Source organism: Rhincodon typus, chromosome 1, assembly GCF_021869965.1.
Source record: "Rhincodon typus isolate 14 chromosome 1, sRhiTyp1.1, whole genome shotgun sequence".
Taxonomy (NCBI): Eukaryota; Metazoa; Chordata; class Chondrichthyes; order Orectolobiformes; family Rhincodontidae; genus Rhincodon; species Rhincodon typus.
Genome location: NC_063332.1, coordinates 81,139,148 through 81,162,936, shown reverse-complemented (window position 1 = coordinate 81,162,936; position 23,789 = coordinate 81,139,148).

The following is a 23,789-nucleotide window of genomic DNA, read 5'->3' as shown; positions in this document are numbered from 1 at the left end:
TTTTGTTCCATATCTGTACCATTAGGCTAACAGTGCCTAACCAGCTTCTTTTAATTACAAGAAGACACATATGCATTGAAATAAAACAGATTTATTAGCTTAATTTACTTTAAATAAATTAGAAAGATACGCAAATTAATGAGTGAATCAATTTTAACTGAAAGTTAGATATACGTAAACTAACAAGTGAAACTACTTTAGTTTAAACTACTTTAAACATGTTTAACTTGTCCAATAACTAGTGCACTGCCTTTCTGCCCATTAGAGACAACTTACGATGGTTGGTTTGGAGAACTCGTGTTTCCCTGGCACCACCCGCAAATTCCCGGTCTGAGGGTGAAGTTCCATAAGAAATGTAACGGACTTTTGACATATCTAAGAATGAATCAGCTGACAGGGAATCCATTACATGACGACTGGTCTGGAGAACCCAAGTTCCTGGCACCATTTGCATTCCACTCTGAGGTGAAATCCAATGAGTGGGGCAAAGTCCCTGATATCAATATTATTCTGACCACCATCTCAGAGTAGCTTCAGTAGTTTCCCAGACATTCCATTGTGCAGAAACCATCTCTAGGGGACCCTGGGTTAATGGTTCTCAAAGCCAGTTTGGCATCATGTGGTACCCTTCAGTCAAAGCAGGCTGTTGTTGAATTTGGCCTTTTTCCTACATACCTTTCCACTTTATTTCAATTGTTCATTGTCATGTCCAATTAACTCTTAACAATCAACCCTCAATGATCTGGTTTGATGGTATTTTTAATCCTACCGCTATAATATCTTTGCCCACAGATGGAGTGATATCAATGGAATGAATAATGCTAATTAATAATGAATATTAACCCCTTCAGCACCATTTCTTCATACATCAGAAGTTGCTTCCAACCTGCTAATGTCCACACTTAGCTGCAATACATGAGGTTGTGTACACAAATATCCTTGAGAGAAACAGATTGCTAACGTCACAACGTACCAAGGTCCCTCATGGAAGACTGGCCAGAAGATTTAGTTACATGGGATCCCTGTAAGTTGGTGAATTGGTTTAGTTATAGGAGATGGAGGGTAGTTGTGGAGGGGTGTTTTTCTGACTGGAGGTCTGTGACCAGTGGTGTTCTGCAAGGATCAGCGTTTGGACCTCTGTAGTTTGTAACATATATAAATCATTAGATGAAAATGTAGGTGGCTTGGTTAGTATGTTTGTGGACAACATGAAAATTGGTGGAGTTGTGAATAGTGAGGAAGGTTGTCAAAGGATACAGCAGAATATAGATCAGTTGGAAAGTTGAGCGGAGAAATGGCAGTTGGAGTTTAATCCAGGTAAATGTGACGTAATGAATTTTGGGAGGTCAAATGCCAGAGAACGGTATACAATAAATGGCAAGAGCCATCAGAGCATTAATATGTAGAGGGTTCTAGGGGTCCAAGTCCATAGCTCACTGAAAGTGGCAATGCAGGTGAATAAGGTGGTAACGAATAAAACAAAGAGTGTGGATGCTGGAGATCTGAAACGAAAACAGAAACTGCTGGTGAAACTCAGCATCTGTGGGAAGAAAGCAGCATTAATGTTTCGAGCCCAGTGAATCTTCATCCGAACTGTTAGCAGCTTGGACAACATGGTATTTATGCTGAAGATGAATTTGGGGGAGGGTGGGGTGGAAGGGAGGAAAAATGGATAGATGAGCAGATAGGTGGAGATAGATCCCAGACAGAGAGAGAGAGAGAGAGAGAGAGATGTGAAAAGTAGTAGGTAAAGAAGCAGATTTTGGAAAGTAGGCCAGGACAGAAGAAAAGCTGAAACGTTGATAATAAGAGCTAAGAGCAGGGGAGCTGTACTGCAAGCTACCCTACATTGTGATAGTAGGCCTAGGATTAGGTAAGAATGGGTGACTGTGTTAAAAGAAACCCATTGTCATAAAAGGTCCAGGTATAAAATGGAAGGATGGAATCAGTCTCTAAAGTTATTGAACTCGATGTTGAATCCCAGAGGCTGCAAGGTGGCATTGTCAGAACAGATGCGATGGAGACAGAGAATTTGGGAGAATGAGATGGAATTTTACAGGAAACAGGTTGTGAGGATGTATTGTCAAGGTAACGGTGGAGTCAATGGGTTTATAGTGGATATTGGTGGCCAGCCTATTCCAGAAATGGAAACAGAGATATCAAAGGAGGGAAGCGAGGAGTCAGAGATGGACCAGGTGAAAGCAAGAGCAGGGTAGAAATTGGAAGTGAAATTGATAAAATTTTCCAATTCTGGATGAGAGAAGGAAGCAGCACCAAAGATTTCATTGATGTACTGGAGAAAGAGTTGTGGGATGGGACCTAAGTAGGAACGGAACAAGGAATCTTTCATGTACCCCACAAAGAAACAGTCAGAACTGGGGCCCATGTGGATACCTGTGGTCATGCCTTTGACCTGAAGAAAGTGAGAGAAGTTAAAGGAAAAGTTGTGTTAAAGAAAGTGTATGGCATGCATGTATTCATCAGTCAGGGCATTGAGTATAAAAGTTGACAAGCCTTCTTGCAGCAGTATAAAACTTTAGTGAGGCCACCCTTGGCATATTGTATGCAGTTCTGGTTGGCACACTATAGGAAGGATGTGGAGGTTGTGGAGAGGGTGTAAAAGAGGTTTACCAGATGTTGTCTGGATTGGAGCGTATCAGCTACAAGAAGAGGTTGGACAAATTTGGATTATTTTTGCTAGAGCATCATAGGCTGAGGGGCGACCTGTTAGAAGAATATAAAATTATGAGAGGCATAGATAAGTTGAATAATTGGAGTTTTTTTTTCTCCAAGTTGGAAATATTAAATACTAGGGGGCATAGGTTTAAATTGAGAAGTTTCAAGGAGATGTGTGAGGCAAGTTTTTTATGCCGATTCTGAAGGTGCCTGGAACATGCTGCCATGGGAGGTGGTAGAAGCAGATAGGATAGTAACATTCAAAAGATGTTTAGACAGACAAATGAATAGACAGGGAATACAGGTTTACAGGCTGTGTACAGGCATGGGTTAGTTTAGAATGGCATCCAGGTTGGCACCGAAGAATGGTCTGAAGAATCTGTTCCTGTCCTGTACTGTTCTATGTTCTATTGCAAATGTTAATAAATCATAAAATAATTTCTAACAGCAATTTTCCACTTGGTCTGTGGGTGCACAAGGCTCCTGAACTACCTGTTAATTATCTGTGAAAGTAAGTGCAATGCAGCAACTAAATAACTAAAGAAATAACAGGTAAAACTTCTCACAAATACAGAAAGCTCACAACTGTTTCATTGTCCCATCTTCATGAAAGGCTTTTTCACACATAACTTGTTCAGAGAGTTTCTGTATAGGTGTTTTCCACCACTGTGGATGGAACTCTCACTGTTTAGTCTTTATTTTGTCCCTTTTTTTTAATCTCTGATCACACAGACCAGATGGACTACACCCCAGTACTCTGCAGGAGATAGCTGAGGAGAAATTGGTGGTGGAATTGATAGTGATCTTTTAGGAATTACTGAAGTAATAGATGGTCCTAGAGGACGAGAAAATGGCCAATGTAACACCCCAGTTTAAGGAGGCAGGGCATCAGAACACAGGCAATTATTGTTACGGACCAGACCAAATCCACTCAAAATATATCAAAGTGATAGCCTAGACCCTAACTTTTATCCTATTTACAGGCACTGTGTCCCAGATACAATTCATTAGGTCACTAGGCTTTAAGCACAACCATCTTTACTCTGACACCACAGTTAAAACTCAAAAAAAAAATGGGCACAACTTTAACTCTATCAAAATACTTAACAAGATAATATATTATTTAACTACTACTCATCAACTGTTCCAAAATAGCAGCATCCCACAAACACACCCTTGGCAAAGGCAACTTCAGCAAAACAGATTTCGTTCACATGCTATCTCCTCCAGTCCAGGAGAAGGAACACAAATGGAATGAATCTAGCAGTAGACAGAGAACTGAAGCTTTTGCAGCAACAGCAGAGAGAGAGCTGTATCTAGCAGTGCCAACTCCAAAACCCCAACCTCAACAACAAAAACAAAACTAAAACTTGGGTCTGTGTGAGCCTGACAACACCCATTCATGTTTCTTTTATTTAATTTTAAAAAAAATAAGCTATTTACTTTGCTTTCCATTGAGCAGACACCTTGACACCATGTTTTGCACACATTACCTTGAGAGAAAGAGGACAGAACAAATCCCTCTTAAAGTCACGTCTCCTCATCTTACAGCCTGGCCTCAGATGTTGGTAAAATTTTAGAGTCTTAAGGATGACAGCGCAGATTTCTTGAAAGTGCATGGTAAAATAGGGCTGAATCAGCACAGCTTCGTCAAAGGGAGCTCATTCCTGACAAATCTATTAGAATTCTTTGAGGAGTTAACAAGAAATTATGGGAGGCAAAGTAGATAGCACCGCTGCCTCACAGCAACAGGGATCCAAGTTCAATTCCAGCCCCGGGTAACTGTCTGTGTGGAGTTTGCACATTCTCCTCGTGTCAGCGTGGGTTTCATCTGGTGTTCCAGTTTCCTCCCATAGTCCAAAGATGTGCAGATTATGTGGATTGGCCATGCTACATTGTCCCGTAATGTCCACTGTACAAGTTAGTTTAAATTAGTCATGGTAAATGCAGGTTTACAGTAATAGAGTGGGGGTGTGGGTCTGGGTGGGCTGTTCTTCGGAGGGTCGGTACAGACTTGATGGGCCAAATTACCTCTACGTGTAGGATTCTATGATTCTATGAAGTTCGACAAAGGAGAGCCAATGGATGTGGTCTATTTGGATTTCCAGAAGGCTTTTGACAAGATGCTGCACAGGAGGCTGCTGAGTAAGATAAGAGCCCCTGGTGCTAAGGGCACGGAAACAGGATTGGCTGATTGGCAGAAGGCAGAGAATGGGGATAAAGGGGCCTTTTTCAAGACAGCAGCCAATGACTAGTAGAGCTCCCTGGGGGTCCATGTTGGGACCAACTATATACATTGTTCATTTATAATCTGGATAAAGGAACTGAGGGTATTGTTGCTATCACAACAGTGTTGATGACATAAAGACAGGTAGAGGGACAGGTAGTGTTGAAGAAGCAGGGAGGCTGCAGAAGAAGGGAACAAAGGATATGAATGTATTTGAGGAGTGGCTGAGAAGTCCCAGTCTGTACTCGATGAAATTCAGAAAGATGAAGCGGGATCTGACAGAAACTTATAGAATACTGAGAGGCCTGGATAGAGCAGATATGGAGAAGATGTTTCCACACATAGGAGAAACTAGGACTGAGTGGCACAGCCTCAGAATGAAGGGTCAACCCTTTTGAACTGAGGTGAGTGGGTGGTGAATCTGTGGAACTCAGATTCAGAAAGCTGTGGAAGATAAGCTGTTGCATGTATTTTTTGGTCTTATGGTCTTAGATCAACAGGATGCCTGTTATTTGCTTTTGTTCAAAATACAGTAGAGGAACAAGATGGACAGCACCACTAATAGTGGCAGCAATCAGTTTTTCTCACTGATCTGCCAATTCGTTGGTGAAGGGATGATGCAGTTGGCACTGGGGTTGGTATCAAGCAGAAAGGTGCAGTGTAAACAGACAGAGAGTCAGCTTCCTGCATAATCAGGGCACCAGTGTCTAAGGAGGCTCAAGGTCTCAAAGTTAAATGGTGCAAAACCTGCTGGAAGAACAGTTGCTATTTAGTGGACTTGATGTAAGGCTCCATCAGTTGCTGTCCCGAACCAAAACATCAACTTTCCTGCTCCTCTGATGCTGACTGGCCTCCTCCAGCTCTACATTGTATTATCTCTGGCTGTAGCATCTGCAGTTCTTGCTATCTCAACATCATCCTCAACGTCTTTGCCTCAGGCTCCTTCCAGGGATCAGTCGGAGGGCAAGACCTTAAGTTGGCTGACCACAGATCCATCACACTGGTGACCTATAAATACCTTCATTGTCTAGGACAGCTAATTATATACATATACTACTAATGATGCCAACAAGAGTGAGTGACTGGTGTCTCTCATCTCCCTTTAGCATGGAACAGCATCGCCTGCGCACCTATAGAAATCCAGGCAATCTTGGATGACTCCAGAGGGTTCATGAGCCACAACAACTTTCACTCCATCAATAGCTGGTGTACAATTACAGAAACATCATCTTGCTAAAATGTGTGAAATTCCCAGAAAGCTACCATGATGATTTCATCCTGCACCACCCTTCCGTAGCTGACATCTTTGGTCCTCTGAAGAGATTTACCAGCGGCCTGTTCAGAGCTAAGAGGTAACCACTTAAATAATGGCTGCTGAGACCACTGAGGAGCCCAAATACTGAGGCCCAGGCATGTGACATACTGAGTCAAATGAAACCAATTGTGTCATTGAGCAGGCAATCGTCATTCATACAACTTCAGATGTTTCAAGTGAATGCAGCACAACATTCTGCCAAGTCTGTTTGAAGCATGCACAGCATTGTACAGCCAGGAGTATTGGATATTCAGGAGGAAGAAAGCACAGCACAGTGTCTCAGCGTGGGGAGAATGAGGAAGGCAAAATTGTCAATCTACTAGCATTGATACTCTTGATTGTGTGGGATTCCTGCAGTCTTGAGGCAGATTCCGCCACTGGGGCATGACGCATTATTTAAAGCACCAATTTAAAAAGTGTCAATGGACCAGAAGTGGAGCATTTTTATTGCAGATTTCCAAGATGTAGAAAAGTATGTGTGTCCTATTGCATGAGTCATAAAATACTAGTATGCAGGTTTGGCAAATTATTAAGAAAGCTAATGGAATGCAATCCTATATTGTGAGAGGAATTGACCATAAAAATAAAGATGTTATGCTTCAGTTATGCAAGATATTGGTGAGACCACATCTTGAGCGTGTTGTACAGTTTTGCTCTTCTTATATAAGAAAAGATATAAATGTGTTTGAGGGGTTCAGAAGAGATTTAAAAGATTGATACCTGGAATGAGAAATTTGTCACAGGAGGGGTGTTTGGACAAGATGGGGTTGTTTTCACTCAAATTTTGAGAAGAGAAGAGTAATTTGTTTGAAGCTAATGATATCCTGAATGATCTTGATGAGGTTGAAATGGAAAGGATAATTGCTCTTCTTGGTGAGTCCTGAACTAGGAAACACAATTTTAAGATTAGAGTCACCCTTTTAGGACATAGATTGCAGGATTATTCCCCTTCTTAGCGGATTGTTTAACTTTGAAACTCTCTGCCTCAGAAGGCAGTGGAGGTGGGGTCATTGAATACTTCTAAGGTGGAAGTTAGATTCTTGTTAGGCAGGTTAATATTATTTGTCTGGGGTTAAACAGTCATCATTACGCTCGTCTTTTAATTTCAGATTGTGATTGAATTAAAATTTCACCATCTGATATGATAGATCTGAAAACCAGACCCGGAAAATTATCCTGGCAATCTGGATTACTCATCTGTCGATCCAAGATGGCACCGGAGTGTGGCAACTCATTGCGAGATCTCCTAATCTGACCATCCCCTCACATCTTTTATAATCGCTATACTCTTTTAAATCTACTTACAGCTCTGGCAGTCTTTCGAACTCCAGAAACAACCAATGGCCCAGCTGAATCTGACCCAAAGACTAGAACCTCCCGGAGTTTCAGACAGAGAAAACTGACGATGGCCGACTGCCAACACTGCAACCGTAACAACCAAGTGACCAACCATTTACCAGCTTCGCGAAGGCCCGACCTGGGCATCCGTCAGTGACCCAACTCCATGCAGTGGACCAACACCCTACCCGACCACATGGAGATCCGACATGAGGTCCGACTAGACCGAGAACACGACTCCCGGACCACCCGAGGCCATGACCAGTGTCCAGGGCCCCATCAGATGCACCCACTTACCATCCAGAACAGCAAACCACCCACACCAACTCCTGGGCCTGACCAGAAGCAGCCACTTAGAAAATGTGGGACACGTGCCGGCTTACAGGTGAGACTGAAATAATGTGGTTTCAAGACCCCGTCCCCAGCATGTATCTGTCAAACATTCAAGCTATTGAAAACAAGCAGGGAAAACTTAAAGCTAGACTCACCTACCAAAGCAATTTGACAGACTGTTGTGAGCTCTGTTTTACAGAGACATGGCTCACTCCTGCTTCTCCTGACTGTGCCTTACAACCTGAGGGCTTCCCAATCCACCGGATGGACTGAATGGCATCTTCAGGCAAGGCAAAGGGTGGAGAGGTCTGCCTCCTGATCAACTTTGAGAAGGCAACGGCCTAGTGGTATTATCGTTGGACTGTTAATCCAGAGACCCAGGTAATATTTTGTGGAACCAGGTTTGAATTCTACCATGTCAGATAGTGGAATTTGAATGCAATAACTAAAAAAAAAGTCTAAGTCTAATGATGACCACAAATCTATTGCCAGTTGTTGGAAAAACCCATCTGGTTCACTATTGTTCTTTAGGGAAGGAAACTGCCATCCTTACCTGGTCAGGCCTACATATGAATCCAGATGCACAGCAATGTGGTTGACTCTCAACTTCCCTCTGGGCAATTAGGGATGGGTAATAAATGCTGGCTTAGCCAGCAATGCCCTCATCCTGTGTGCTAATGAAAAAAAGGAATTAAAACACATTGGTGCTTGGATGTGATGACCCTGGTGAGTTCTTGCTCCCTGGACCTATAACATCTAACGCTAAAGTGTAGTCACTACTACATGCTGTGGGAGTTTACTTCTGATATCCTGACAGCAATTTACATCCCATCCTATGTGGAAGTGAAGAGCGCACTTGATGAAATATACACTGCAAATAGCCCTGAGATAGAATACCTGAGGCCTTGTTAATTCAATCATGAAATACATCTACTGCTCCATTGCCCACCTGCACTTCGGTAAATCAGACCATAAAGCTGTGCTCCTTCTCCTGGCTTATAAGCAGAAACTGAAGTGTGAGGATTGGTACAGAAAGTTGTGCAATGTAGGTCTGAGGTAATGGACAAGCTGCTACATGTCTGCTTGGAATCGGCGGACAGGTCTATTTTCAAGGACTTAGCTGCAAAATTAAATGAGTATGTCACTACCCTCACAAATATCATCAGTAAGTGTGTAGAGAACTGCATGCCAAAGAAGTTAATCCAAGTGATCCCCAACTGGAAACCACAGCTGAACTGAGAGCTCCACTCGCTACTGAAGTCCAGGTCTGAGGCATTCAGATCAAGTGACCCTGACCTACTCGGGAAATCTAGATACAACCTTTGCAAAACCAGCAGGGGCGCCAATAGACGATATGAGATTAAACTACAGCCCCAGACTATCCACACAAACGCACATCAACTGTGGCAGGGCTGACACGATATAACGGGCTACAAAGCAAAGTCGAGTAGAATTGCTGACGACAATGCATCCCTTCCCAATGAGCTCAATGTGTTCTCTGCTCATTTTGAACAGAAAATTATTCAAATTATGTCACCTACCCCGACAGCCTCAGATGCACCTGTGCCTACAGTCACCACCTCAGATGTCGATGGGCCTTCCTGAGTGTGAACTAATGGAAAGCAACTGGCCCGGAGAGGGTCCCTGGCTGTGCACTCAGATCCTGTGCAGACCAGCTGGAGGGAGCATTCGCTGATATTTTAACCTTTCCTTACTACAATGTGAGGTTCCCAGCTACTTCAAAGCCGCTATCGTCCCAGTGCCAAAGAAAAAATCAGGCAGCATGCCTTAATGACTACCACCCAGTGTCTCTGACATCCATCATTATGAAATGCTTTGAGAGGTTAGTAATGGCACACATCAGCTCTAGCTTCCCAGATTGCCTTGATCCACTACAATTTGCCTACCGTCGCAATAGGTCCATTGGCAGATGCCATCTCCCTGGCTCTACACTCATCCCTGGAAGATCTGGATAAATAGGACACCTACGTCAGATTCCTACCTATTGACTTTAGTTCCATCTTCAACACCATAATTCCAACAAAACTTATCTCCAAACTCAGAGACTTAAGATTCTGCTTTTCCCCTCTGCACTGGTTCTGCAACTGGCCAGAATACCCACGTTTAAATCAACTACAGGCTGAACAGCAAAACATGCAGCGATGAGATGCAGGTTCAGGAACAGATTCTGAATCCTCCAATGAGTTGAGTGAAGAGGAAGGTGCAAGAGTCGCCCCTTTAAAAACCAAACAAAAGAAGATTAAATCTGAACGAACAACTAATGATGAAGTGACCAAGTACGACATGGCTATGATGCGTGGCACACTCACAAGCTGCCTGACCCAAAAAAAATTGGTAAGTAGTCTAATGAATTACTTCTTCCGAAAAAAAGGAGGAATGAAGATATGGGAACAATTGGAACATTTAAGGGGCATTTACGGTCTTCACCTGCTAGATGGAGTCCAAATTATGACTGTAATTGTGCCTGGCAGTGCAGGCCAATGATTGGCCAAGAAAGTATGAGATGTTCTTGGAGAAGGTGTGCACCAATTAGAGGTCATGTGGGAGTTGATTAGGAATTGGTTGTGGGAATTCAGTCCAGTGGAAACAGGCTGGGGAAAGATTACTGCATGCCAGCAAAAAGGGAACAGAAGACATGTTAGAGTATGATCTGTGCTTTAAGACAGCGTGGCTGGAGCATTCTGGAATTGGTAACAAAGGGCTGAAAGAAATGGACATGAGTAGCCTGGGCCCCATGAAAGTTGCTTTTGTTTAGGCTTAAAGCCAGAATTATCTAAGATGCTGAAGCTGACCAAACTGGGAAGGCAGATGAACAACTTATGGGGAACTGGTGGAACAGTGCAACAGGTTGGCTTGAGATACGGGGGTTAAAGTTCGAACGATACAAGTGACTGAAGGAAAATCCCACAGATTAGAAAAACAACCAGGAATGCTTCCCAGGAAGTGCCACTCCTGTGGAAAAGAGGGACATTGGCCTAAGTCATATAGGATGAAACAAACGTAGCATCAGGAGAATAACTCCCTGAAACAAAACCCTTCATCAGAAGAGAGCCCTTTGGAGAGATTTAAGTAACGCTTCCCTGTATAACTGAAGGATTTGCTTGAAGTGACAAAAAACTGGCTGAGCCCACCCTAGCCCAAACTGCACCTCTCCTTGCACTGATACAACAACGAGGAGATGGAATACATATACTTATAAGGATGGTCAATCAAGATATATACTGTCTCCTGGATACAAGGGGTAGAATTGACATGTCTGCCCCTGGGTTACGGAAGTTCTTTGCCTTTGGATGGTAAAAAACAAAATACCTACATGGTTGGGGGTGGGGAACTGATCCTAAAGAGAACACATCCAGTGCTCATCAAGCTGAGCCCACATGAGTTAGCTGCATCGGTCTGGATGGGTCCAGTGGAGCAAGCTCTCTTGGGAATGGATGTCCTGAGCCAGGTAAATTCCTTGTTACATTTTAAGGATGGGTAGGCATTCGATTGGATACTTGCCTAGCACTTAGGACCTTTTAAATTCCTTATTAACCTCATTACAGGAAATACAGAAGAATATTGATTTTTGCTAAATTTTATAATATCAGCTCCAACAAAATTATGTGATTACACCTAATATTAGAATTATTTAGCTAACAAGTTGTGAGCAGTTTACTTCTTACTGTATTCACCCCTATCTTTATCCTTGGGTGTCTTACAATGTATTCATTTACCTCACATTCCCATGTCTACTAGTTTCTGTACCTATGATTCATTTCTCCCTGTAATGGTACGGGAGTTGGTTTTACTGCTCAAGACTGGTTTGCTCTCATAATTTTATGTGAATCTCTTCCTTGAATGCTTGGAGTGATATTTTGTAAATAGGTAGATCTATAACTACTTCGGAATCTATATCTATGATTATTTGAAGGATCTTAACTAAAACCTACTATTAGTATTGTAACAGATTGATTAAATAATTCAAGAGAGATTCACTAATTAAATGTAATGTGAAATGTTCTTATCTATGTCTAATGTGTAAACAATTGCAGCTGCATATTCTATCATAGTTCTGTTACCTTAAGTCTACAGAGCTACTATTGTTCTACTCGTGAAGACTACATTAAGCAAATATTTTCCCAAGCTCTCTAACTACTGTCTGCCATGTTCTGCTGCATTAGGCATCAGCAGCCATTGGCCATGTTGTGCTGCTCAGTCATAGGCAGCCTTAACAACATGTCACCCCTCCCCAGGTGATAATGGGCATATAGAGTTTTTTGTTACCGTTTCAAACTTGTTAAACTGTGCTGAATCATGGAAATAGACTTAAATGTCTAATTCATGTATATAAAACTGTGAATATTTTCTATTTTTGAAGCCTCACACGAATCATGCAAGGATTTCACTGCACATATTAATTTCTGGCAAGTAAATTTTGTGCACTGAAATCAGTGCCTTTTTCCCCTCTACCTAATGAATGCTGTTGTGTGATTTCTCAGTCCAACCTTTGATGGATGGATTCTTCAAAACAACATTTTGAGTTGAGAATTGCCTTTAAAATTCTGCTGCTTCAGATTTTATGCAGCTTTATCTGGTTATTTGCTGCAGCTGTTTGCTGATACCCGCTTGTATTGCAAGATGCTTTTCTGTACGCTGTTTCACACATCACAGCTACTAACAACAGTTGCTTCATTAACAGCAACCCCTGTGCTTCGCAATTCCCACTGAGCATTCTAATGGTGTTGCATTTAGAGACAGAAGAGGATTTCACCTTGAGGGAATCTCAGACTTTACACTTCTACTTGAAAACTTATCAGGTGCCCAGTTTTTTGACTTAGACACAGCTACATAAAGATGTCTGCAGTGACATAACAATCAGAACCCATGTGGTATGTTGACACTTGTAGCTCAAACTGCAAAACAAGGATCTACTCCAGGAAAATTACTGATCATAGCAGAGCCAGTACTGCATCATTCATCTTTTATGCAAGTTTTTCTGGGCAAGCTACCATTCTTCCTTCAGCACAATAACATCACCATCCCCCAACCCTGGCCAATGTACAAAACGAGCTACAGAAACTGTCTGTGTGCGTTAGAAGAAAAGTCTTCATCATGTTCTGTATCAAAAAGAGGAAACACAACAGGCAAGTAAAGTTCCAATAGATGCCAAAAGTATAGGGTCGCATTGATGCCATGCATATTGTTATTAGGACGTCTAGCAAAAAGACAGAGAGGAAAGGTGTTCAGCCCATTAGTTAACAAGCAATATCATATCACAGGAATGGGATACAATCCTATGATTATTCTGCAACATCCATTTTGTCTTCATTTTGTACCATATGATGTATTTGAAGGGAGAGAAAAATTGGAAGACTGAATCGTCAGGGCCAAACATACCCACGGCAGTCCTGAATAATTGTCTCAGATTAAGGCAGAATACTGATGCAAGAAAGCTCATGGTATGTTACATGCAAGCATTGCAAGATTCTGGTGCTTTGAATGATCAGAGTGCACCTTTACAGTTTTTACAATGGGGTGAGTCTTAGTTGCCAAGGGCAGGTAGATTGGAGTTGATTCAGAGGTTAAGAAAAATTCAGGATCCCAACACAACTAAACACTGCTCATTCCCATCGTACCCATTCTATTTCAGTTGAGGCCCATCAAGAGATAGGTGGCCAAGCCACTGACTGAAAGTGGGCCAGTCATTTAAACATGGTGAGTTGTGTTCATTGCAGCATTCATTGTGTTTCTTTAAAATTGGCTTTGATTGTTTTTCTCACAGGAAATCTAGCAGTTGACAAGGAGATGAAGCAAAATTAAAGTCAATGAGAATCAGAGGAAAGATTCTCCATTGACTGGAGCCCCACCTAACACAAAGGAAGATAATCGTGGTTTTTGGAGGTCAGATATCTCTGTCCCAGGACATGGCCTCAGGAGTATCTCAGCATAGATTCTAAGGCCCAGCCATCTTCAGCTAATCTATCAATGACTTTGCATCTATCATAAGGTCAGAAATTAGATGTTCACTGGTGAATCCATAATGTTCAGCACCATTTGTGACTCTTCAGATACTGAAGAAATCCATGTCTATATGCAACAAACCCTGGGCAATGTCTAGGCTTTGGCTGATATGTGGCAAGAAATATTTGCCCCATACAAGTGTCAGGCACTATCATTTCAAACAAGAGGAAATTTAATACCCTCACCTTGACATCCAGAGGCAAATACTGTGACCAAACAGAGTCATCCTGACTGTTTAAAATTTAAATTAAGGCTGGCAGTTACCTTTCATGCAGCATTAATGGGTACATTCTCAATGGCAACACACCTACCAATCAGAGTTTACTAACCAACAATCAGCACTTTATTTTCATGCAGTATATAAATTTTGGTTTCCTCCTTGAAGTGCTGTTCTTGTGAATTGTCCTGATCAGTGCAAAATGCAAAGCTTCAACAAAACATGTCCTTTTTCAGAAATACATATATTCTGCTTTCCTTGTGATGACCTTAATAGGATGATATTTTGTGCAATGCCTTTTCCCTGAATCTATGAACCATCTAAATGTACCATCAGTGGACCTAAAAAGGATAGATCAGAGTAATTTGTAAATGATTAAAATTGGAAATAATGAAGAATCAGAGAGACGTGAGAGTCCAGGTAAAGACATCATTAGATTGTCATTAACTGGTACAGAAAATAATCGAAAAGATAATGGAATCCTAGCCTTTCTATCTAAAGAGTTAGAATACAAAGGGTTAGGTGGTCCCCTGCATTTATGCAATATCCCAAGTTAATCTGCAACTGGAAATCAATGTTTGGTTATGGAAACTACATCTTAAGAAACACATTCAGCCTTGGAGTGATACATAGAGTTTGCATTAAATTATGAGGAAAGAATGTATAATCAAGGTTTATATTCCCTGGAATTTAAATGATAATGGTGCTTTAATAGTACTGTGATAATATGATGGAAAACTGCTAAGGTAAATAGAATCTACTTCTATTGCTTGGTAAATGTAGTATGAAGGAACATTACCTAAAAATTACATCCAGACATTTTGGGAGCAAAGTTTGAAATTACATCAAGCAAAATGTGGTAAAGATTTGAAACTCTCTTTTGTCGCCTGGGAAACTAGCCGTAAAATGGTGGAATTTAACATTGTGGATATTAACCTAAAATTTGTTGGTTTAGCCAAATCAAAGTTAAAAGAAATTAAATGTAATGAGAAGGAGAAAAATTATGAAGCCTGGTAATGATTTAATGATTAGAAAGATCGCAGGTTTTAATGTGTTTCTGTGTTTTGCTGAAGGAATGTGTATGCGTTTATATTAAGTTGCATAACTCAGTATTAATGGACTAAACTGGCACAGCAAGTCCAGAAAAGCTTACGTACGGAATTAGATACAATAATGTGGACAATTTGCCAGCTGAACTACAGTGTATATGCAGCTTGATTAAATGACATAAAAGTGGTGAAAGCATAAGCAAGCTAAAGTTGACATCAAAGTTCATTACAAGAGATAAGCCTCCTTCCAAGGAAAAACAAGCAAGCCCTAATGAGTTAAGTGATCAACATGAAGTTAAATTAAATTAAATGGATGAGAAGGAGAAAAGATATAAAGTTAAGAGCCCATGATGTTCAAAGTAGTACATTGGTATGGATAGAAAATTGGCATATGAACAGGAAACAGTGACTGGCAATAAAAGATTCTTTTTTCAGGTTCGCGACCCATGACAAGTGGGAATCATTGCTGACACTGCAAACAGTTTGCAATAAATCTTAATGACCTGGAGGAAGGAAGTGAATGTACTGTGGCCAAATTTGCAGACATAATTAAAATGGGTGGAAAGCAGATTGTGAGAGGGAAACTAAACAGTTTGCAGAGAGATATTGACAGTTAAGTAAATGGGCAAAAACTTAGCAAATGGAGTATAATGTTGAAAATGTGAAAATGTTTATTTTGGAAAGGAGAACAAAACAACAGTATTATTTAAGTGGAGATGAAATGTCGAAAGCTGTAACACAAAGGGATTTTGGAATTTATGCACAAAACACAGAAAGCTAGCTCACAGATGCAGCAGGTAATCAGGAAGGCTAATGGAATGTTGGCCCTTATTTCAAGGGGGTTGGAGTATAAGAGTAGGGAAGTCTTACAGGAACTGTGCAAGTTGAGATCACATCTGGAAACTGTAAGCAGTTTTGATCCCCTAATTTAAGGGAAGATATTATTTCATTGGAGGCAATCCAGATTCACTCAGATGATCCCTGGTATGGAGAGATTGTCTTACAAGCAAAAGCTAAGCAGATTGGAACTCTGCTCACTGGAGTTTAGGAGAATGAGAAGTAGCTTCATTGAAACATTAAGATTCTTAAAGGCCTTGACAAAGTAAGTGTTGAGAGGCTGTTTTCCCTCATGGGAAAGTCTAGGACCAGAGAACGTTGTCTCAGAATAAAGGGGAACTAAGGGGAATTTCTTCTCTCAGAGGGTTGTGAGTCTTTGAGAGTCCATGTCACAGTACGCTGTAGGAACAGAGTCCTTGTGTATCGATGGATTCTTGATTGGTAGAGGAATCAAAGGTTATGGGGAACGGCAGGAAAGTGGATGTGAGGAATGTCAGATCATCCACGAAATTATGGAATGGTGGAACAGAGTAGGCTCGTGGGACTAAATGGCCTACTCTTGTTCCTATTTCATGTGGTCTTATGGTCAAACCAACGTGAAAAACAGGATACATTGATGATGTTTGCCAGTGATCAAGCTGATCATTTACTGAAAATCGGACAGTCACATATTTGAATGCATAGTTTCTTTGTCTTGAAGGAGTTAAAAAATCTTGTCTCACAATACAATTAGCTAATGTGGGTAACAGGTGTCATCTAATCAGTGGCTAGAGGTTAGGACAAAGCTCATCACCTATTCTAGTATGATCTTTGGAAAGTCCACATGAAAGTGTTCACCTGTGATTGTAAGAATTGTATGGGTAAGATTTTTGCAATATTTTCTGTAATGTAAAGAATATTGGGGATGTTCTGTTGTTAGAATTGCCTTGGGTTATTGATATCCCGAGTAATCCATTTGGCCAGGGAAAGTGGAAATAAAAGCCAACATCATTTATTTTGAGAGAGAGGAACTTGAGTCAGGAACACATTTTCTAAGCTTAGATAGAGCCAATTGAAGTCAGAGCTATCTGGAGTGGACTAGGAGAGGAGTTTAGCAATAAAGATATTCAGAGTCTTAGAGTTATAGAGTCATACAGCACAGAAACAGGCCCTTTTGCCCAACTCGTCCAGGTTTCCTCAACTGAACTAGTTCCATTAGCCTGCATTGGTCTATATCCCTCTTAACAGTTCCTATCCATGTACCTGTCCAAACGTCTTTTAGGCTTTGTAATTGTACTTGCAACTACCACTTCCTCTGGCAGCTCATTCCATATATATGCCACCTTCTGTGAGAAAAAGTTGCCTGTCAGGACCCTTTTAAATCTCTCCGCTCTCACCTTAAAAATATGCCCTCCAGTTTTGGACGCCCCTATCTTGGGTAAAAAACCTTGGCCATTCACCTTATCCATGCCTCTCATGATTTTATAAACCTCTATAAGGTCACCCCTCAGCCTCCTATACTCCAGGGAAAAAAAGGTCCCAGCCTATCCAGCCTCTCCTTATACCTCAAAACCTCCAGTCTTGGTGACATCCTTGTAAACCTTTTTTACGCTCTTTCCAATTGAATAACGTCCTTCCTATAGCAGAGTAACAAGAATTGGACACAATACCCCAAATGTGGCCTTACCAATGTCTTGTATAGCTGTAACATAATGTCCCAACTCTTGTACTCAATACTCTGACCGATGAAGGCAAGCATGCCAAACGCCTTCATCATCACCCTGTCTACCTGTGATGCCACTTTCAAGGAATTATGTACCTGTCCAACCATTAACTGTGTAAGTCTTGCCCTTAGCAAAATATAATACCTTGCATTTATCTGAATTAAACTCCATCTGCCATTCCTTGGCCCATTGGCCCAGTTGACCAAGATCCCATTGTACTGTTAGATAACCTTCTTAACTTTCCACTATACCACCAACTTTGCTGTCATCCTTAAACTTACTAACCATGGCTCCCTGGATCCCATATGATATAACCTTACTAACCAGTCTACTGTACGAAACCTTGTCAAATGCCTTGCTAAAGTCTATGTAGACAACATCTTCTGCTCTGCCTTCACCTGTCTTCTTGGTCACCTCTTCAAAAAATGCAGTCAAGTTTCTGAGACATGATTTCCCACACACAAAGCCATGCTGACTATTCCTAATCAGTCCTTGCCCTTCTAAATACATGTCGATCATATCTCTCGGAATCCACTCCAACAACTCACCACCACTGACTTCAGGCTCACTGGTCTACAGTTCCCTGGCTTTTTCTTGCAGCCTTTCTTAAATAGTGACACAACATTAGCTACCCTTCAGTCTTCCAGCACCTCACGCATGGATGTCAATGACACAAATATATCTGATAGGGGCCCAGCAATTTCTTCCCTAGCTTCTCATAATGTCCTGGGATAAACTTGATCAGGTCCCAAAGTTTTTATCTACCTTCAGGCATTTGAAGATCTCCAGCACTTCCTCTTCTATAATGTGGACCTTTTTCAAGACATCATGATTTATTTCCCCAAGTTCCCTAGCTTCCAAGACATTCTCCATAGTAACTACTGATGCAAAACATTCGTTTAGGGTCTCGCCCATCTCCTGTGGTTTCATAATTGGCCTTGTTGATCTTTAAGGGACCCTATTCTCTGCCTAGTGACTCTTTTACCCCTAATATTCTTGTAGAATCTCTTTGGATTTTCTTTAACCTTATATGCCAAAGCTATCTCATGTTGCCTTTTGCGCTCCTGATTTCCCTCTTAAATGTATTCCTACACTCCCTATACTCCTCAAGAGATTCACTTGATTCTAGCTGTCTATGTTTGACATATGCCTCCTTCTTTTTCTTGACCAAAGCCTCCATAGCTCTCGTCATGAGTGTTTCCGATTCCTGTCAGCTTTGTCCTTCACACTAACAGGAACATGCAGTCCCAAAACTCTCATTATCTTGCTTTTGAAAGACTCTGACTTGCCAGATGTCCCTTTACCTGTGAACAGTTTGCTCCAATCAACTTTTGAAAGTTCTTGTCTAATACCAAAAAAATTGGCCTTGCACCAATTTGGAACTCTTAAGTTGTGAACCAGGCCTATCCTTTTCCATAACAATTTTAGAACTATTAGAATTTTGGTCACTGGTCCCAAAATGCTCCCCCACTAACACCTCAGTCACTTACCCTTCCTTATTTCCCAAGAGGTGTCGAGCTTTTCCCCTTGTCTAACAGGATCATGTACATATTGATTGAGAAAGTTTTCTTCAACACACTTAACAAATGCCTCCCCATCCAAGCCCTTAACATTATGGCAGTCCCAGTCTATGTTCAGAACGTTAAAATCCCCTACTATTATAAATCTATTATTCTTACAGCTTCTGCGATCTCCCTGTATATTTGCTCCTCAATTTACCGCTGACTACTGGGGCGGCCTATGGTACAATCCCATCAAAGTAATCACCCCTTCTTATTGCTCAGTTCCACATGGCTTCACTGGATGATCCCCCAAGAATATCCTGTCCAGTTCTGCCATTTTTCCGAATCAAAGTTCCACTCCCCCCTCCTCTCGTGCTTCCCCTTCTATCCTTCCTCTAGCGTTTGTATCCAGGAACATGGAGCTGTCAGTCTTGTCCCTCCTTCAGCCATATTCCTGCAATAGCTATGATATCCCAGTCCCATGTTCCCATCCACTCCTTGAATTCATGTGCCTTACCTGTCAGGCCTCTTGCATTGAAATAAATACAGTTTAATTCATCAGTCTTCCCTCATTCTCTGCCATGCTCTTGCCTGCTTTGTGTATTTAACGTTTTCCTTAAATTTTGTACCAGCCTCCTGAGATGTTATTCCAACCAACTCGGACCCCGGAAACAGTGTCCAAAACGATATACCTGTTAGAGAGGGAGATAGGCACAGGAGACTCCTGCACTACCTGCCTCCCTCTCCTGGCAGTCACCAATCTATCTGACTGAACCTGCAGTGTGACCACCTCCCAGAAACTACTACTTATTACATTCTTTGCCTCCTGTATGCTCCTCAGTTCTTCTAATCTCTGCTCCAACAAACCCATATGGTCTGAGAGGAACTGCAGCTGGAAACACTTCCTGCAGACATAGTCACCAGGGACAGTCAACTGCTCCCTGATTTACCTCATCTGACAGGAGCAAACCACTGCACTGACTGCCATTTCTGCCCTTTTAACAACTAGCAGACTTAGGGAAAAAACAAAGGTCTTAACCTTGTCTTGTTACTGCTCTCTTTTTTTAACAAAGCCTGGTATTCAGCTAGGCCGTCTCTTGGATCTCATCAGTAACATCTCGACTACAAAGAAACCTCTTGAAAAAATGGCCAGAACAAGACACAGCAATGCCTCCTTCATCCACTTGTTTAAACTCCCACACTTGGCTCAACTCCCAGCATTTGCACACTCTTGCCAGTTGCACTCTTTGAGGAACAAATCACAGGAAAGGTGTATCCCGGTTCGGAAGGATTCTATGAAGGGGGTAAGTCAACCACGATTAATCAGAGAAGTTAAGGATAACATTGGATTGAAAGGAAAAACATATAACATGGAAAAAATTAGTGGTAAGTCAAAGGATGGGAAATATTTTAAGAACTAACAAAAGACAAATGAAAAAAAAAAAAAAATCTTAAGGGGAAACTTGCAACTAATAGCACAACAGACAGAAAGAGCTTTTTCAAATGTATAAAGAGGAAGAGAGAGGCCAAAGGTACATCGGTTATTCAGAGGCTGGAGAAATAATAATGGGGAACGGAACAAGTTCTGGACAGTGTCTAGTCTTGGGCTGACATATGGCAAGTAGCATTTATGCCAAACAAATGTCAGGCAATGACCATTTCCAATCTAACCACTTCCCCTTGACATTCAATGATGTCGCCAACACTGAATTCTCCCGTATAAGCATTACTTTTGGGTTACCATTGACCAGAAATTCAACTAGACTTGTCACATAAACACAATGTCTACAAGAGCAGGGCAGTGCTAGGGGTACTGAGGCAAGTGACTCACCTCCTAACTCCCCAAAGTCTGTCTACCATCCACAAGGCACATGTCACATGTGTGATGGAATACTCCCCACTTGCCTGGATGGATACAGCTACACTTAAGACACCCAAGAAGCTTGACACCATTGAAGACAAAGCAGCCCGCTTGATTGACACCACATACACAGGCATCCACACCCTCCACCACCCATATTCAGTGGCAGCAATCTGTATTTTCTACAAAATACGCTGCAGATATTCATCAAAGATATTTAGATAGCACCTTCCAAACTGATGGCCACTTCCATCTAGAACAACAAGGGCAGCAGATACATGGGAACACCACCACCTGTAAGCTCACCTCCAAGCCACTCACCATCCTGACTTGGAAATATATTGGCCATTCTTCACTGTCACTGGGTCAAAACCCTGAAATTCCCTTCCCAATGGCATTCTGGATCATCCTACATCAAATGGACTCCAGCAGCACAAGAAGGCAGCTCTTCACTGCCTCTTAAGGGTAACTAAGAATGGGCAATAAATGTTGGTCCAGCCAGCAACACCTATGTCACGTGAGTGAATAAATTTTTAAAAAGTAAAGAAATACAGAAGAGTTGCATCATACTTTGCATTAGTGTACAGTACACTAATAGCATTCCAGAATTACTAAATAATTATGGTACAAAATACTGGGGGCAAAATAAATACAGCAGCTATCACAAGAGTAAAAAGAAGTGCTAGAAAAAATAATGGGGTTAAAGACAAAAACGTGCCATGGACCGGATGGAATGTATCCCAGGATATTCAAGAGAGCTAATGGATACGCTGATAGCAATCATCTTAGGTTCTAGAAAAGTCTCAGAAGATTGGAAAACAGCCACTGTAGCACTTTTTTTTAATAAGGAAGCAGACAAAACATAGGTAAGTATAGTCCACTTAGCTTATATGTTATGGAAAAATGTTAAGAGTTTATTTTAAATAATATAATAGCAGACTATTTAAAGTGTAAAATGTGATCAGACAAAGTCAACTGGCTTTATGAAAGGGAATTCATAACCTGACAAATATATTAAAATTCTTTGAAAAGGAAACAAACAGGATAGATAAAGGAAAGGCGGTGAATGTAATATGTTTGAATTTTCAGACAGTGTTCAATAAGGTATTATACACGAGGCTACTTAATAAGGTTAGAGCCCTCCATGTTGGATGCGGACCATTGAGCTACTCTTCTTCATTAAACAGAGATGACTGGTGGTGATTTCAACCTGAGGGTCACCATGCCTCGGGCAAGGTAGATGGTTGAGAAGGCAGGACATTCATGGTAACCTTAGCCATTGCAGGAAATTAACTTGTGCCTTTGGTATCACTCTGCGTCATAAACTAGCTGTCAATTCAACTGAGATAACACGTCCCTGGAGCAGACTGGCTACCTAATAGCGGATGGAGTTGGGATAATAGGAGCATTTTCAGGATGGCAACCTGTATCTAGTGGAGGGCCACAAAGATTCCTGCTGTGGTCACAATTATTTACAACGTAGAAAATTGACATTGACAAGGAAAGGAAAGATACAATAGCAAAGTTTGTGGAAGATTCAAAAGTAGATGGGAAGGAATATAACCATGTGGGCAGTGATCGGCAGATGGGATGTAATATGGGGAAATGTCAGGTTATGCACTTTGGTAGAAAGAATAGAGACCCAATTTTTAATCAGTAAAGGAATATAGGGTTTTGGGAGAAAGTAGGAAAAATGTTTTGAGGATAATCAGATCTGCCATTATCTCACTAAATAGCAGAGCAGACTCAATGGGCTGAATGGCCTACTTTTATTCCTCTGTCTCATGGTCTTTTAGTTTTATAGTAAGTCACAGTGGATATCAAGTCAATTTTTAATTTCAAGTTTGAAATTCTTAGAATTTTCTTCATCAAAATTATTAAGGGGTTTAAGACTTCACAATTACTACGTTCCAGAACAGACATAATTCAACTTGAGCAGAAAAATCGAAATACATGTGCCTTCCTATATTTCTGAGAATGTGTTCAAAACCTGCGACTTGTCATTCATTTGGCTGTGGCAATGTGCTTTTGATCTTGGCCATGAAATGACCTAACTAGTGATGGCATTTTGATCTTCACATTGGCACATTGCACACAATATATACATTGTGTGTGCATGATATCAGCTTGACAGGTAGTAACTGTATAGTGAAGAAATGACCAAGGATGCCAACAGGTTTATTAAAAATATCATGTGCAACAATCATGGAATAACATGAAGAGAACAATGTCCACCAAGACAATATTGTGAGAAATTTTTTGAGATCTTAGAATTATCAAAGAAATTAAACAATCTTGGCTTATAGCTTCTTAGACATTATTTAAGGCCAGAAAATATAAGGAATTTTATGTCTAGTTTCAAAAATAACATAATCTGTACCTGAATTGTCTTAGTGCAATTAAACTGTCAAGCAGAATCAACATAATTACCCAATGTGGAGATGTGCCTGATACTTTTAAGAGCAGTAAATTTAAATGAAAGGTGGGTTTTTGTTGCACACTTCACAGTTATCACAAAGCTACTAGACATTATATATATTGGTCAGATTAATCAGATGTGTCATAGCTATACATCACTGCCAATAGCTGCATATTCTCGATCGACATTTTTAATCAGTGACTTTTTTGCTGTTGAAGTCTAATCCATGTCGTATAATTTCTAAACTGTGGCTCACTGAATACCGCCGTATGCTTTAAATTAGATTTG